We start from the raw sequence: 16630 nt of genomic DNA on the forward strand, positions 1-16630 counted from the left end.
CATCCAAATGCCTCTGAAAATTAACATTTAATGTTTCACACCATTTTAAAAATATTTTGCTTTTCTATTCTTACTACCTCAGACTTCCCCATACCCAATCTATCACGTTGTTGTCCACTCATTTAACCTATCTACATCTCTTTGCAGTTTCTTTGTGTCCTCCTTACAGCTCACATTCCCACCTAGCTTTATATCATTAGCAAACGTAGACACTTTACTCTCATTCTCTTCATTAAAATCACTGATACAGTGTCACGACACCCTGGGCTAGTGCATGGTCAATTCCAGCCCCACTTGACCCAGAGTCGCAGCGCAGGTTTTATTTTAAATACCCAAAGTCCTTGTTTCAGCCCAATAAACTGCAGTCACCAGGTTTGATGCTTTAACACAAGTAACCTTTTATTATGTGCAGTATTATAATTACATGGGCAAAAATGTAACTGATTATTTAATACCCCTTTCCCAACCCCCCCCTGACATAATAATAATAATCTTTATTGTCACAATTAGGCTTACATTATCACTGCAATGAAGTTATTGTGAAAAGCCCATAGTCACCACATTCCGGCGCCTATTCGGGGTACACAGAGGGAGAATTCATGATGTCCAATTCACCTAACTACCGCACTCTCTCTACACACACGCACACACAGACAAACAACACAGAGGAGAAAGGGTGGTGGAAAGGGAAAGAAAATATTAATAAAAATTAAATGATAAAGATCTTTGATGCACTGGGATGACTTCTAGTTTGTGTTTTTCTGAAGTTCAGTTTTCGTTTTGAGACTTCTTCCTTATCGACTTGAGATGTTTTTTTCGGACAAGGTTGTCTATCTTTTCTGCAGACTCAGCATCATTCCAAATTCACAGCAAATGATGTGCCAGGCACTCACTGTTTTCAGAGAAATACAGCAGTACAACAAGCAGAATGGAGAGAGCGTTCCTTTCACTTCCAAGGTCTAAAAGCTTGTGCCCAGTTCTCTCAGAAAGCATCACGCAGGAACCAAGTGTTGTGACCACTAACTGTTATCGGGCAGTACACTGTCCCTGGCTAACCCACCGATTGCCAGTTAGACAATCGATCCAACTCCCTCCAAACCTACGTTCCTAAGATCCACTCAGTGTAAAGGAGTCTGGCTTCTCCTCTCAAAAATCAAACCTGGAACCACAACGTCCTGACAAGCAAACTGCTTCAACCTTTAGTCTTCTACTTAAAGGCACATTCTGATTATGGTTTCACAGACCAAAATAATAAAGTAACATTGAAAAAATGGGAACAAAGGAAATAACCAGGAAGGATTCTTATAATAGATTGTAAACAGCTGAGGCCCCAGCACTGATCCATGCACTTAATTAATTACAGTTTGCCAACTTGAAAATGCCTTATTTATTCCTACTCCTTGCTTTCTGTCCATTAATAAATCTTTTATTACCCCCAACTCCATGAGCCTTTATTTTGCATCTTAAACTTTTGTGTGATATCTTATTGTTTTTGAAATCTTCATATACTTGACTACTAATTCCTCTTTATCTATCCTACTAGCTCTAATAACTCTCATAAATCTGTCAAACATAAATCCCCTTTTGTAAAACCACATTCACTCTGTCTGACCATACTATGATTTTCTTAGTGCATTGTTAAGACTTCTTAATAATAGGTTGCTGCATTGTCCCAATGATTGATCACAAGCTAACTGGCTTTTAGTTCCCTGTTTTCTTTCTCCTTCTTTCTTGAATGGCAGTGTTACATTTACTAACTTTACTGTGCAATTTTCTGAGCATCTGTTTTTCAAAAATTAAAGGATGAACTAAGATCCTACAAAACAAGGGAAATTCAGAACAGAACCACTTACCATGAGTTTGTGTCCTTCCATAGGAGTCAATTGGCCAGCACCCACTGTATCCCAGGAATCAATCTTCACTCTGACCTCCAAGACAAATGTAACCTTCCTTAGATTATGGGGACCATATGCATAGTGCTCCAGGTGTGGTCTTACACATTAATTCATAAGGTATCAAATATGCTAAAACCAACCTCAGATTTTGTGGGCCATCCACACCACTGGTGTGATGTTGTAACCCAGAATCAGGTTCAAAGTGTCTCTGTTCATTAATGGTTACTCCTGGTAATGCTTTCTATGCTTCTTTTTAATCATTCTTGGGATATGGGCATCATGGTTATTGCTAGTATTAGATGTTCATCCAGTTGCCTTTGAGAAGATGCTGGAGGTCTGCCTTCTTCAGCTGGACTCCATGTGGTGAAGGTATTGCCAAAATCTTTTAGGTAAGTAGTCTCAGGATTTTGACCCAGAAGCAATGGTGATTGTCTGTCCAAATTGCTATGGTGTGTCTTGGAGGTGATGGTATTCCTATGAACATGCTGCCCTTGTCCTTCTAGGTGGTGGAGGCAGCAGATTTGGGATGTGTGATCAATTAAGTCTTGGTGCCTTGATGCAGTGCATCTTATAGACAGCATAAACTGATGGATGGTGTCAAGCTTCATAAGTGTTCAGCTGTACCAATCCAGGCAATGGAAAGTATTCCATCAGATATCTGACTTGTGCCTTTCAGGTAGCATAGAGACACTGAGGAGTCAGGAGGTAAGCCAATTACCAGCTCGAGCATCTATGACATGTTTGGGGGTTGTCTAGTTTTTAGTCAATGATGACTCCCAGGATATTGATGATGGTAGATTTGATAATGGTAAAGCCATTGAGTGTCAATGGAAGGTGTTCAGACTCCTAGGATTATATTTACCATTTACGTCCAAAGCTTGTTGTTGTCCAGGTCTCACAGCAAATGGGCATATGTGCTTCAGCATCGGAGAAATTGCTCATTCAGCTGAACACTGTGCAATCACCAACAACAGCCCAACTGCTGGAAGATAGATCATTGAAAAAACAGATGAAGATAGATGGATCTGGTGACCAATGTAAAAGTTTTGGGGCGTGATCCAATGCCACACTATGCCAGAAAAGCAGCGCGCCGCAATGCAGTGTGGCCAATAAAAGACGGGAGACCCCGCTCCTGGGATCTACCCAGCTCGTAACACCTTGCGAGATCCATTGTGGGCGGGATCACATTTTAGCAAATCTGCAAATGGGGACAAGATGGAACGGCACTCATGGGGGTCTCCCAGGGGATCGGAGGCCTCCAGCTGCATGCTCTTTGGGCAGGGTGGTGCCCTGGCACTGCTGGTGCCACCTAGGAACCCTGAAAGTGCCACCTGGGTGCCAGCCCGACACTGCCAAAGTGCTCAAGTGGCACTGACTGCCAGCATAGGCACTGCCAGGGTGGCAGGTTGGCACTGCCAAGGTGCCAAACTGGCATTTTTTGTGTACACGCGATCGGGCCGGAGGTGCCATGCATGGGTGTTGGGGGGTTGCGGGGGCGGCAGAGACCGTCGCACAGTGTGTTCGGTCAGGGAAAGGTCGCTTCTGGGGCCTCAGAGATCATTTTTAAATGGCATCCCGATCTCTCGCTACCTGGGGAGTTCCGGCAAGCGGAGCTCGCCAGTGTACAAGACGGGGCTATGTGTGGCCTCAGTCCTGCATTCCCCACTGAGGCCCCTTGTACAACGCGAGTCGCCTTTTATAGCCATATCTTTCTTGGCACTACGTGCGCCGGGAAACACGTGGCTAAACGCTCTCTTAATTTGTTTAATCGAGCCCTTTCTTTTAAATTTTCCATTTATTCTTCTAATGATGATCCTGAGTCATTGCTCCTTAATACTGTCCCATCAATCAGTTCAAATAATCTTTTACTCTTAAACTTTTCATAATTTTGAAAACCTGTATTAGATTCCTTATTCTCCTTTTTCTTCTGTATGTAAAAGCTTTGTTTTTTAGTGTCATTGGGATCCATTCCCATAGATATTGTTGAGTATTAAATTATCTGAAGCAAAAGTAGTAGCCTAGGTTAAGATGGACAGGTACATAAACATGTTACCTACTGTTATAAGGACTGCGTGCCATGCGGGCACGATTACAAATAATTTAGAGTTTTTTATAATTCCGACTTTTTATTTTTCAAGAACCATTCAATAGTGGGACAAACTCCTTCAACTGTGGTTTCCAGTTTCTCGCTATTTCCTTCCTATGTTTTTCAGTCTTTCTCCATTGTCATAATATCACTCATGTATATAATAAGATGCAGACAGGCAGTGATTCACACACAGGATGACCAGTAAGCACACAACACAGTGCAGCCAATCACCAGACAGGCACTACCACTATAAAGCCAGAGGGCACTAGGCTTCCCGCTCTCTCGGGATCCAGCCACTGAGACAGTCTGGGCGCGATTCTCCGCTCCCACGCCGAAGTGGCCGCGCGTCGCGAACGCTGTCGAGGTTCACGACGGCGCGGAACGGCCCCGGTCCCGACCAATTCAGGCCCTGACAATGGGCCAGGATCGGGGCCGCGTCATCTAAACGCGCCAGGCCTTGTCGCCCACGTAAAAGCGGCGCCGCATAGATGACGTGGCCGGCGCCGCATAACGGGCGTCATCCGCGCATGCGCGGGTTGGCCGGCGCCAACCCGCGCATGCGTGGTTGCCGTCCTCTCTAAGTCCGCCCCGCAAGAAGATGGCAGACGGATCTTGCGGGGCCGCGGAAGGAAGGACGTCCTCCTTCAGAGAGGACGGCCCGACGATCGGTGGGCACCGATCGCGGTCCACCCCACATTTCAGGTAAAGCCCGGTGCCGGATACCCCCTCGCCTCCCCCGCAGGCCGCTCCCCCAGCGTTCATGCACCGCTCACGACTGCAGCGAACAGGTGTGGACGGCGCCGGGGGATACCTGCCGTTTTGGCCTGGCTGCTCGGCCCATCCGGGCCTCAGAATAGCGGGGGTGCCGGAGAATCGCCATTTTCGGTGTCTCTGGCGATTCTGCGGCCCGCGAAACTCGACCGGACCGTTCCCACCGTTTGGGAGAATCACGGGAGGGCGTTGGACCGGCGTCCCTGGACATTTTGGCGGCCCAGGCGATTCTCCCAACCGGCGTGGGAGTGGAGAATCGCGCCGTATGAGTCCACGAGCTGGCAAGTGCAAACACCATGCGGTAGCTAGTAAGTCTGGTCAGCCTACTACAAGGTCTCCAGTCAGTTCAGTATAGTGTAGACCCACAGCTGAACATGTATATCAGGTCTATCGTTGAATAAAACAGTGTTGGATCTTCTCCAGTGTGAGACGTCTGTTTCTAGCTTCCCTGCATCGAGTGCAGTCCACATCCAACCTACCTGCCTAACACATCATCCATTTTATCAATTTTTCCTTATGTCCTGTACATCCTTCTTATATTAGATTATTGTTACATTTCTTTGTTATTCAACTTTAGGCTTGATGGCATGTGGTATGGTTCTAGATTTGAGACATTTGGGTGTGATGTCTGGCTTGATTTTTAGTGTAGCTCAACTCCAGTCATAGAACCGAATGAATTTTCAAACACCTTCACGTACTTCTTGAGAAATTGTGGCTCTTTGAATCCACTTATTGATTGACTGTTTCCCAGTTAAGCCTAATGTTAGCCAACCATGCTCTGTCAAATAAAGCAGGAAGGTTTCCATGGACAATGTGAAGAGATAATTTGCCGTCAGTCCATTTGCTTCTACTTTCTCCATAATGCATCCTTTTAATGGTATCACTTCTTCAATGTATGTTCTTAGGATCATATTGGACAGTTTTAAAGGCAAATGACTCAGCTTTTGATGATAAATTTTCTCAGGTATTAGTGATACTGCTGCCTCCATATCCACCTTCATTTTAATCTCATGACCTTCAAGTTTTGGATGTACCAAAAACTTTGTTGATCACCCTGCATTGACAAGACACTTAGATTTAGCTTTTGTTGCAGCTCTGCCTCACTGTCCTTTGAATGATCTTGAGCTTCATCCACTGATTTGTAGATTGTTTGACTGCATTGTTCTTCTTACACCTTTCTTTGCCAATGTGGCCCTTCTTACCACAGTTCCTGCATGTTTTCGATTAACTCCAGCATTCCCCAGTAAGTGTCCAATCTGTGTATAATGGTGACATGGTTGCACCTTTGCAGCCCTGTTCCTTGAGATATCCACCTTGTGGATCTTCACTCCTGACCCTATCTGCAAAGCTTCTCTCACAGCAAGCTCCATAGATGTGGCATCTTCCACAACAGCTTTCAGAGTTAAATCATTTACAGTAAGCAGCTTCCTCTGAATTGCTTCACTGCGTAACCCACAAACATCTCGAAGAGGATCATCAAATGTTGTTCCAAATTCACAATGTGTAACTGTGGTAGTCACCACTGTTGTATTATATTGTATATATGGGTATTACGGTAAGGCCCCTGTACTACAGGTACGGGGGTAGATCCCTGCCTGCTGGCTCCGCCCAGTAGGCGGAGTATAAATGTGTGTGCTCTCTCAACAGCAGCCATTTCGTCAGCTGCTGTAGGAGGCCACACATCTGTGTGTAATAAAGCCTCGGTTACATTCTACTCTCATCTCGTCGTAATTGATAGTGCATCAATTTATTACTCAGAGGTTTTTCAGAGATGGACCTCCGCATCAAGCCGGATTGCCTGCAGCTGCATCCTCAAGCAGACAATGCCAAAAAGAACTTCGAACATTGGCTAGCTTGCTTTGAAGCATACATCGGGTCTGTGCCAGACCCACTCTCAGAAGCACAGAAGCTCCAAATTCTGTACACGCGGCTGAGCTCCAACGTTTTTCCCCTCGTCCAGGTCGCGCCTACCTACGCAGAAGCCATGGCACTACTGAAGGAGAATTACGCTCAGCAGACCAACAAGATCTACACCAGGCACCTCCTGTCCACACGGCACCAACTTCCCAGTGAGTCTGTGGAAGATTTCTGGTGTGCCCTGGTGAGAGACTGTGACTGCCAGGCCATTTCGACCACTGACCATTCGAACCTGCTAATGAGAGACACGTTCGTGATGGGCATAGGGTCTGACTACATCCGCCAGCGCCTCTTAGAAGGGGCCACGCTTGACCTTGCGGCGACCAAGAAACTAGCGCTCACGGTCGCCTTGCACAAAGTACAGGCTTATGCCCCCGACCGCACGGCCCACCCCCCCGTGCATCATGGACCCCGCCAGCGGCCCCCCCATTGTGGACCCCATCAGCGACCGCCCTCAGCCAACCCCACGCCTGCACCGTGCGGCAGCCAACCAACCCTGGGGGACGCAAGTGCTACTTCTGTGGTCAGACAAAACACCCCCGGCAACGCCGCCCGGTGCGGAGCGCGCTCTGCAAGGCCTGTGGCAAGAAGGGACATTTCGCTGCAGTGTGCCAGGCCCACTCAATCGCCCCTATTGTCCCGGCACCCCCCACGTGCGGCCAGTGGGCACCGCCATCATCCTCTCCTCAGCCCACGTGCGGCCCGTGGTCGCCGCCATCTTACTCCACCCACAACATGTGCGGCCCGTGGGTGCCTCAGAACCAATGGGCGCTGCCACCTTGCCTGCCCCAGGACACGTGTGGCCCGTGGGTGCCGCCATCTTACCCGCCTCAGGACCCCTGTCTCGTCGTAATTGATAGTGCATCAGTAACTAATCGTAAAAATGTAATAAACTGATAAAATGCTTTCGCCTTCTTTGTGACTACCATGGTGGAATCGGAACCTTTCTGTAATCGATAATGGTTTAGGAGAGAAATGACCCTCTAAGATTTTCATTGATTCACTAAAGGATTTATCTCCTGGTTTTGCTGGGTGAACAAGATTCTGTAGCAGCACGAACGCAGACGGAGGGCAATGGTGGTGCATCTTCACCGGTTTCTGGACAAGGAGAAGATACTGAGATGGCGAGGCAGACGAGGAGGTGCACCTGGAAAGGGAACAAGCTTCGGGTGTGTCAGGCCCTGGGCACGGACCTGGCGAAGAGGAGAGCTGGGTTTAATCGGGTGAAGGCTGCCCTCTTTAAAAAGCGGGTGAAGTTTGGAATGTTGTACCCGGCTCGCATTTGGGTGACTTTTAACAGCCGAGAATATTATTTTGGAACACCAGAGAAGGTGATGGAGTTTTTAAGAGACAATGGACTGGAAGGTGGAGGAGGACATTGAACTGTGGAGGAGGGGGAGGAGGGGATGGGTGCTTTTTCTGTTTTTTTCCTGTAGCTTTTGTTTTGTCGGTTGTTAGAGAACATTTCTCCTTCAAGATGTTTTGAAGCGATTGGGGGTGAGTGCACCTTTTTATTTGCTTGTTGCATTGTTGGTTGCGAGGTGTGTGAGTGGGGGAGAGGGGAATTAGCAGGAGGTAGGAGGTGGGGCTGCCAGGCTAGGCTAGTTAATGGGAGCACAGTTGGGGGGGGTTAGGTGGTTAGTGTAGTAGAAGGGGAGGGGCAGTTGTTTTGTTGAAAAGAAGGGGTGGCTGCTGACAAATGTGTTGTTGCTGTGGTGTATCATAGAATCATAGGATTTATAGCGCAGAAGGAGGCCATTTGGCCCATCGAATCTGCACCGGCTCTTGGAAAGAGCACCCCACCCAAGCCCACACCTCCACTCTATCCCCATTACCCAGTAACCCCACCCAACACTAAGGGCAATTTTGGACTCTAAGGACAGTTTTAGCATGGCCAATCCACCTACCCCGTACATCTTTGGACTGTGGGAGGAAACCGGAGCACCCGGTGGAAACCCACGCACACACGGGGAGAACGTGCAGACTCCGCACAGACAGTGACCCAAGCCGGGAATCGAACCTGAGACCCTGGAGCTGTGAAGCAATTGTGCTATCCACAATGTTACCGTGCTGCCCTGTAGTATGGGAGAGAGTGGTAACGGTGGACATCTGGGAGTGGGCCCGGAGGGGCACGTGGCATGGGCCGGGGTCTGGCCTAAGAAGGGGTATGGTTGATCGGCAGGGGAGGGGGGCAGGTGTCCTCCGACCAGGTTGGTCACATGGAACGTGAGGGGGCTGAATGGGTCGATTAAACGGTCACGTGTTTTCACGCACCTGAGAAGCTTGAAGGCGGACGTTGCCTTTTACAAGGAACGCATTTGAAGATTGGAGATCAGACTAGGCTAAGGAAAGGGTGGGTCGGGCAAGTGTTCCATTCGGGATTAGACATGAAGACGCGGGGGGTGGTGGTGCTGGTAAATAAACAGGTGCCGTTTGAGGTGAGGAATATAGTAGCAGATTCGGGGGGTAAGGTTTGTGATGGTGAGTGGGAAGCTGGAGAGGCTGCCAGTGGGGTCCTGGTAAATGTTTATGTCACAAATTGGGACGATGTGGAGTTCATGAGGTGAATGCTGGAGAAGATCCCGGACCTGGACGCGCACCAGTTGATTTTGGGGGGAGGGGGTCTTTAACACGGTCATTGATCCAGGGTTAGACCAGACGAGCCCGAGGTCGGGGAGGGTGTTGGTGGTGGTGAAGGAGCTGAAGGGGTTCATGGAGCGCATGTGGGGTGTGGACCCGTGGAGATTTGGGAGGCCAAGGGCAAAAGAGTTTTCGTACTTCTCCCATGTGCACACGGTGTACTCTCGGATTGATTTTTTGTGATGGGTAAGAGGTTGTTGGCAGGGTGGTCGACTCTGAGTACGCGGCAATCGTGGTTTCAGACCACGCGCCGCACTGGGTGGACTTGCACGTGGATCAGGGCGGGGGGAGGGCAGCAGCGGCAATGGAGGCTGGATAAAGGGTTAATGATGGATGAGGATGTGTGTGAGCGGGTGAGGGCCGCCATGTGGTATGTGGATCTAAATGATATAGGTGAAAGTCTCGTCCGGCTCGCTGTGTGAGGCAATCAAGGCAGTGATTAGGGGGAACTTTATATCAATCCGAGTGCATAGGGAGATGGAGGAGTGAGCAGAGACAGCAAGGTTGGTGGATGAGATCCTGCAGGTGGACAGGAGGTACTTAGAAGCCCGGAGGCGGGATTGTTGAAAGAGAGGCAGAAGCTCCAGATGGAGGTTGGGCTGGAGTCCATAGGGAAGGCAGTAGGGCAATTGCGGAGGGCCAGAGGGGCAGTGTATGAGTCCTGGGAGAAGGCTAGTAGGATGTTGGCCCACCAACTCAGAAAGCAGGAGTCGGCGAGGGAGATTGGACGGGTGAAGGATGGTAAGGGTGGAGTGGTATTGGATCCGGTGGGGGTGAACAGGGTATTTGACGAGTTTTACAGGAGGCTTTATGAATCAGAATGCCCGATCGAAGGGAGGGAGTGCGGGGATTCCTGGAGGGGCTGGTGTTCCCCAAGGTGGAGGAGGGCCTGGTCAAGGGGTTAGGAGAACCCATTGGACTGGTGGAGGTGATGGAGGGTATGGGGACGATGCAGGCAGGAAAGGCCCGGGCCCAGATGGTTTTCCGGTGGAATTTTATACAACGTTTTTGGGAGACCAGGGGCCCCTGCTGGTAAGGGCATTTAATGAGGTGAGGGAGAAGGGGGAGCTCCCCGTCCCCACCCCACCCCGATATCACTGTTGAATGTAGATGCCAGGTTGTTGGCAAAAGTCTTTGCCTCGCGGATTGAGAACTGTGTGTCGGGGGTGATAGGAAAAGTCCGGACAGGGTTTAAAGGGGAGGCATCTATCGGCCAATGTTAGGCGTCTGTTGAACATTATAATGATGCCCTCGGAGTGACAGAATGTGGAGGTGGCGGTCGCTATGGATGCAGAGAATGCATTTGATTGGGTAAGCACAGTAAGAAGTCTTACAACACCAGGTTAAAGTTCAACAGGTTTATTTTGAATCACTAGCTTTCGGAGCACTGCTCCTTAGGTGAAACAAACCTGCTGGACTTTAACCTGGTGTTGTAAGACTTCTTACTGTGCTCACCCCAGTCCAACGCCAGCATCTCCACATTTTGATTGGGTAGAATGGGAATATTTGTGGGAGGTACTGAGGAGGTTTGGGTTCGGGCAGGGGTTTGTGGATTGGGTCCAGTTGTTGTATTGGGCACTGGCAGCGTGTGTAAGGATGAACCTTGTGAGCTCAGGGTATTTTAAGCTGCATCGTGGGACAAGACAGGGATGCCCACTCCCCCCATTGCTCTTTGCCTTGGCGATAGAGCCACTGGCAATGGAGCTGACAGTGTCAAGTGGTTGGAAAGGGATTGTGCGGGGAGGGGTGGAACATAGGGACTTGCTATTTTCGGACGACCTGTTGCTCTACATATCAGGCCCATTGGAAAGTATTTGGTGGATGATGGACACTTTGGTGGAATTCGGCCGTTTTTCTGGGTATAAGTTAAACATGGCAAAGAGTGAGGTCTTTCCGCTCCAAGCGAGGGGGTAGGAGAGGAGGTTGGGCGAGTTGCCGTTTAAGGTGGTGGGGATGAGTTTTAGGTATCTGGGCATCCAGGGATGGGAGCAATTACATAAATTGAATTTGGCCCGGCTGGTGGAACAAATAAAGGGGGCGTTTAAGAGATGGGACGTGCTCCCGCTGTCACTGGAAGTCCATGAAGGTGACGGTACTCCCGAGGTTCCTTGTCATATTCCAAAACCTTCCAATATTGGCTGGGATTTTTCAAAACGGCGGCTAAGTGTTGACGCCGGCGTAAACACCGGAGCATTTCATGCCAGCGTCAACGGTCCTCTTGGCCCAGCAATTCTGTGGCCCACAGGAGGCCAGCACGGCGCCAGAGTGCTCCACACAGCTCCAGCTGCCGATACGCAGCCCTGCACTGCCGGCCGCGGGTCTGCGCATGCGCGCAGTGGCCGGCTGCGGCGCCGGCCCAGCGCAACATGGCGGACCCATAGAGCGGGCCAGCCCCGAAGAAATAGGCCACCCCCAGATCGCGAGCGCCCGCCGATCGTTCCGGCCTCCCCGAACAGGTGCCGAGATGTGGCGACTAGCGGCTTTTCACAGTAACTTCATTGAAGCCTACTTGTGATAATAAGCGATTATTATTATTATTGGTGGCCCCTGATCGTGATCCTGGCCATCCTGGAGGCCCTCCCCCCCAGTGACAGATCCCCCGGCACCCCACCAGGGCGGCCACTACAGCCGAGACTCCGAGTGCCCGCCGGGTGGAACCATGTTAGACCACGCCGGCGGGAACTTGGCCAGTTGCCGGCGCAGAATTGCCGCAGGGGCCTCCTTCAACAGCCCCCGAATGGCGCCACATCGACCACCTGCGCGTGACTGGCGGTGATTCTCCAGTCGCCGGAGGTTCGCGCCCCGGCGTCAGACCGGTGTCGCGGACCGTCACGGCATGAACGACGATTCTCCGAGCCCGCGCGGGCTCGGAGAATCCCAGCCATTATCTCAAAGGCCTCTTCAGGAAGATCAATACTTGATCTTCGGGTATGTGTGGGTGGGGAAGCCCCATGGGTGAAGAAGGTGCTGCTGGAGTGGGGACATTGGGGGTGGTGATGGCGGGTGGGCTGCTGGCCTTGCCAAACTTAATGAATTATTACTGGGCAGCAAATATAGCCAGGATTCGGAAGTGGATACATAGAACATACAGTGCAGAAGGAAGCCATTCGGCCCATCGAGACTGTACTTAAGCCCTCATTTCCACCCTAACCCTGTACCCCAATAACCCCTCCTAACCTTTTTTTTTTGGTCACTAAGGGCAATTTATCATGGCCAATCCACCTAACCTGCACGTCTTTGGACTGTGGGAGGAAACCGGAGCACCCGGAGGAAACCCACGCAGACATGGGGACAACGTGCAGAATCCGCACAGATAGTGACCCAGCGGGGAACCTGGGACCCTGGCGCTGTGAAGCCACAGTGCTAATCACTTGTGCTACCATGCTGCCCTAGCAGGGTAGTGGGGTGGGGTCGGTATGGGAGCAGATGAAGGCAGCCTCATGGAAGGGCACCAGCTTGGGAGCACTGTTGATGGCACCTCTGCCGTTCTCGCCAGCCATACACTACACAAGTCCGGTAGTGGTGGCGGCCCTGAGGGTGTGGGGACAGTGACGGCAGGACCTGAGGCTGGAGGGGGCTTCGGTTTGGATTCCGATCTGTGGGAATCACAGGTTTGTTTTGGGGGGGAAGCTGGATACGGGATTCCAGGGGTGGCGGCAGGCGGGGATTGAGCGGTTTGGGGACGTATTCATGGGGGGCAGCTTCCCGAGCTTGGAGGGACTGGTAGAGGTGTATGAGCTGCCCAGTGGGAATGGATTCCGGTAAAGTGATGTTGAAAACACGAGTTGTTGAAGGCAGGGTGTCGGAGATTTATAAAGAATTAGTGGACGGGGAGGACGTCCCGATAGAGGAAGTTAAGCAGAAGTGGGAAGAGGAGCTGGGGAGGGTGCTGGAGGCTGGGTTTGGGAGAAAGCTCCTGGAAGGGTGAATGCATCCTCGTTATGCACTAGGCTTAGCCTCATCCAATTTAAAGTAGTCTACAGGGCGCATACAGTGTGGCCAGAATGTGCAGGTTTTTTGAGGGGGTGGAGAATAGATGTGGGCAGTGCGCAGGGGGGTCCACGAACCATGTCTACATGTTTTAGGCCTTTCCAAAGCTGGAGGGATTTTGGCGGGTTTAGCTGACGTGATATCTGAGGTGTTGAGGGTGAAGGTGGTCCCAAGTCCAGAATTGGCAATATTTGGAGTGTCGGAAGACCGAAGAGTCCTTGGGGTGAGAGAGGCTGACGTTTTGGCCTTTGCCTCCCTGGTAGCCCGCAGACAGATCCTGCTGGGATGGAGGGACTCGGAGCAGCCGAAACCAGGGGTACGGCTGGAAAAAAATCAAATTCACCTTGAGAGGACCTGTGGAGGGGTTTACCTGGAAATCGAAACCGTTTATCGACTTCTTCCAGGGTAGTTAAGTCAGCAGGGGGCGGGTGTATTTTGGGCTTTAAAAAAAAAAGAGGAGGCAGAGAGGATGGGGGGCACAATTTGGAGGGCGGGGTGCGGGTTGGAGGTTATTTGTTATGAGATTTCCTGTTTGTTCTCTTTTTGGTTTTGGTTGTGTTGATGTATGTATATAAATGCCTTAATAATAACATTTTAAAAAACTATTAAAAACAATTGGAATCTTTCATCGTATCAAAACCACATTTCATAATCCTCATCAAACGTGCTCATGGCACCCATTTTCCCACCATTTTTGGATGACGGTTCCTGGGGTCTACGCTTCCTCCCCTGTGACTGTGTTGGGACGTATGGCACAAATAATCCCTTGAAGGAACAATTAGGAAATCTTTCGGCCTTTTGCCTGAGTATTTCGACTTTTCACCCAAGTAGTGGCCCGTGCAGAGTCGGCAGACTTTGAACTCCCTATTTCCTGCAGCTCGTGTAGCTTTGTCATGTGCATGGTCCTTGCAGCCCGGGCACCACTCACTTCAACGCAAGCAAGTCTTACCTGACTGTCGGTATTCTTACTCACTGTTGCTGTCGAAATCTTTTGTTAAACTTTCACAGGAGTGGCAGAGTTCCGCCTGACGTCTGTGTGTGTCCGAGTCTGCTCCTGCGAATCTTCGGTTGCTCCCAGTGCCATCCCACAATTCATTGATAAAAATCTTCTTTTCAGTGATTTTTCTCATAGAATCCCCACAGTGCAGGAGAAGTCTGCATTGAACCCTGAAAGAGCACCCTTCTTTGGCCCACTCCTCCGCCCTATCCCCATAACCCCACCTAAACCACACATCCCTGGACAATAAGCAGCAATTTAGCATGGCCAGTCACCTAATCTGCATACCTTTGGGCTGTGGGAGGAAACCGGAGCACCTGGAGGAAACCCACGCAGATACGGGGAGAACATACAAACTCCACACAGACTGTCACCCGAGGTCGTAACTGAGCCCGGGCGCTAACCAACGTGCCACCCAATCCTCATCACCAGTTTTCTTCCTGCTTTATTTATTTGTTGCTGTAAAGAGAAAGGTTATTGTGGCGCCTACACTCTAGGTTCTTGTAAAACATGATGAGAGGTTTATTAAGGGTGCTGCTCAATACAATCAAGATGGTGATCTGCTCAAAGCCAGCACAAACATTCTGCTGACATCACTACACATCACATGATGCATTACAATCCAGAACGTATTTCTAGATATGTAACAATACCTGATGGGTAATTTTGCAAGTCCACATTTCTGGCAGAGAGCACTTCCTGCCAGCAGGATTTATGAGAAAATTGTAGTTTTCTGCCTGAAGTTTCATGTGCGCTGCTGGTAGGTGAAGCATTCGATTGCAGTTAAACTTGTAAAAATTACTCATCTTGTAGACTCCTACTTTAACTTCTTCCTTTCCAGCAGCTCAAAACTGTGCATCTCTTTATTTCCCTTCTATAATCTACAAGATTTTAAAACCAAAAATTGGTTTCACCTTCTCATTAGGTTCTCATTCACGTTGTCCACTCTTTTCAACTGGAGATAATAATTTGCTATTGGCCTCGAACTTCTCCTCATTTTTGTCTCATTTAAAAAGAAGTCGTACACATCATTTGTCCAAAGGACATTTAGAAACGTACACGGAGAATGAACAATAAATTGGCCTAAAGTCTTTAGAGAGCTGATTCAAGTTCAGCAGAAAGTGTTGTACAGCAATTTGTAGCATAGCCTAAGGTTGACAGAACAAATCCACAACAGCATTCTGCGCATGTTTACACGAGAACAAATTGATATCAGCAGCATGTTTGAGGGAGTTCATAAGGTCCCTTATGCTTTTTCTGAAACATTTTCAAAGACAGCTGTATAAACGACTGTCTTCAGAGTGACAGGAAGTTTTAGTCTTTCTTTCCCCAGAGAGACCCTGTATCTGAACAAGTCAAAAACCCTTGACAAAAGCAAACAGGGGAATTTTTCTCTCTGACCTTTTAGTTGCCTGCTTCATCAGAAGTAATGTGTCCTGATGAATCGGGAAATTTTGCTTGAGGAATTTTTTGTAACTCTTGAGTATGTTTAATACATTGCAGCTGTTGGTGCAACCTTATCATTTTGACTGTAATTCCCATGCATATGTGACAAATGCATATTTTACAACATTTTAGAGCAGGCCTATCTCTGAAAATTCTTAAGTTGAAATTTTGATTTTCAGAATGTGCTTTGCCGACCAAGATATCTACCTATAAATAAAGATATTTATAGCCGGATATCTTTATACAATAATGAAGAAAAGTTCCCATTCGCACCATATACTTTACAAAAAGTTGCATTCTTCTAATTTTGAAATAGTGTTGTTGGAACGTGGGCAGCACGGTAGCACAAGTGGCTAGCACTGTGGCTTCACTGCGCCAGGGTCCCAGGTTCGATTCCCCACTGGGTCACTGTCTGTGCGGAGTCTGCATGTTCTCCCCGTGTCTGCGTGGGTTTCCTCCGGGTGCTCCGGTTTCCTCCCACAGTCCAAAGGTGTGCAGGGTTAGGTGGATTGGCCATGCTAAATTGCGATTAGTGTCCAAAAAGGTTTGGGGGGGGGGTTATTAGGTTGCAGGGGTGGGGTGGAGGTGAGGGCTTAGGTGGGTCGGCGCGACTCGATGGGCCGAATGGCCTCCTTCTGCACTGTATGTTTTATGTTGGAACTGTAAATTATTTTTCTGTAATTGAATACATCAGACATGGTGCGACCAGCACTGCCAATATAAATTGCTTGATAATCCAAGCATCATGTTGTCCTCAATTGATACTGGATATTTTCATGAGAAAAGGAAACAATAGACAAAATAGTCAAGGATATGAATGTGTGTGACTGGCAGGCTAATCCAAACATTCAGGATCATGTGCATTCCTGTAATTTATCCCTGAAC

This window comes from Scyliorhinus torazame, chromosome 9, assembly GCF_047496885.1.
Source record: "Scyliorhinus torazame isolate Kashiwa2021f chromosome 9, sScyTor2.1, whole genome shotgun sequence".
NCBI classification, from domain to species: domain Eukaryota; kingdom Metazoa; phylum Chordata; class Chondrichthyes; order Carcharhiniformes; family Scyliorhinidae; genus Scyliorhinus; species Scyliorhinus torazame.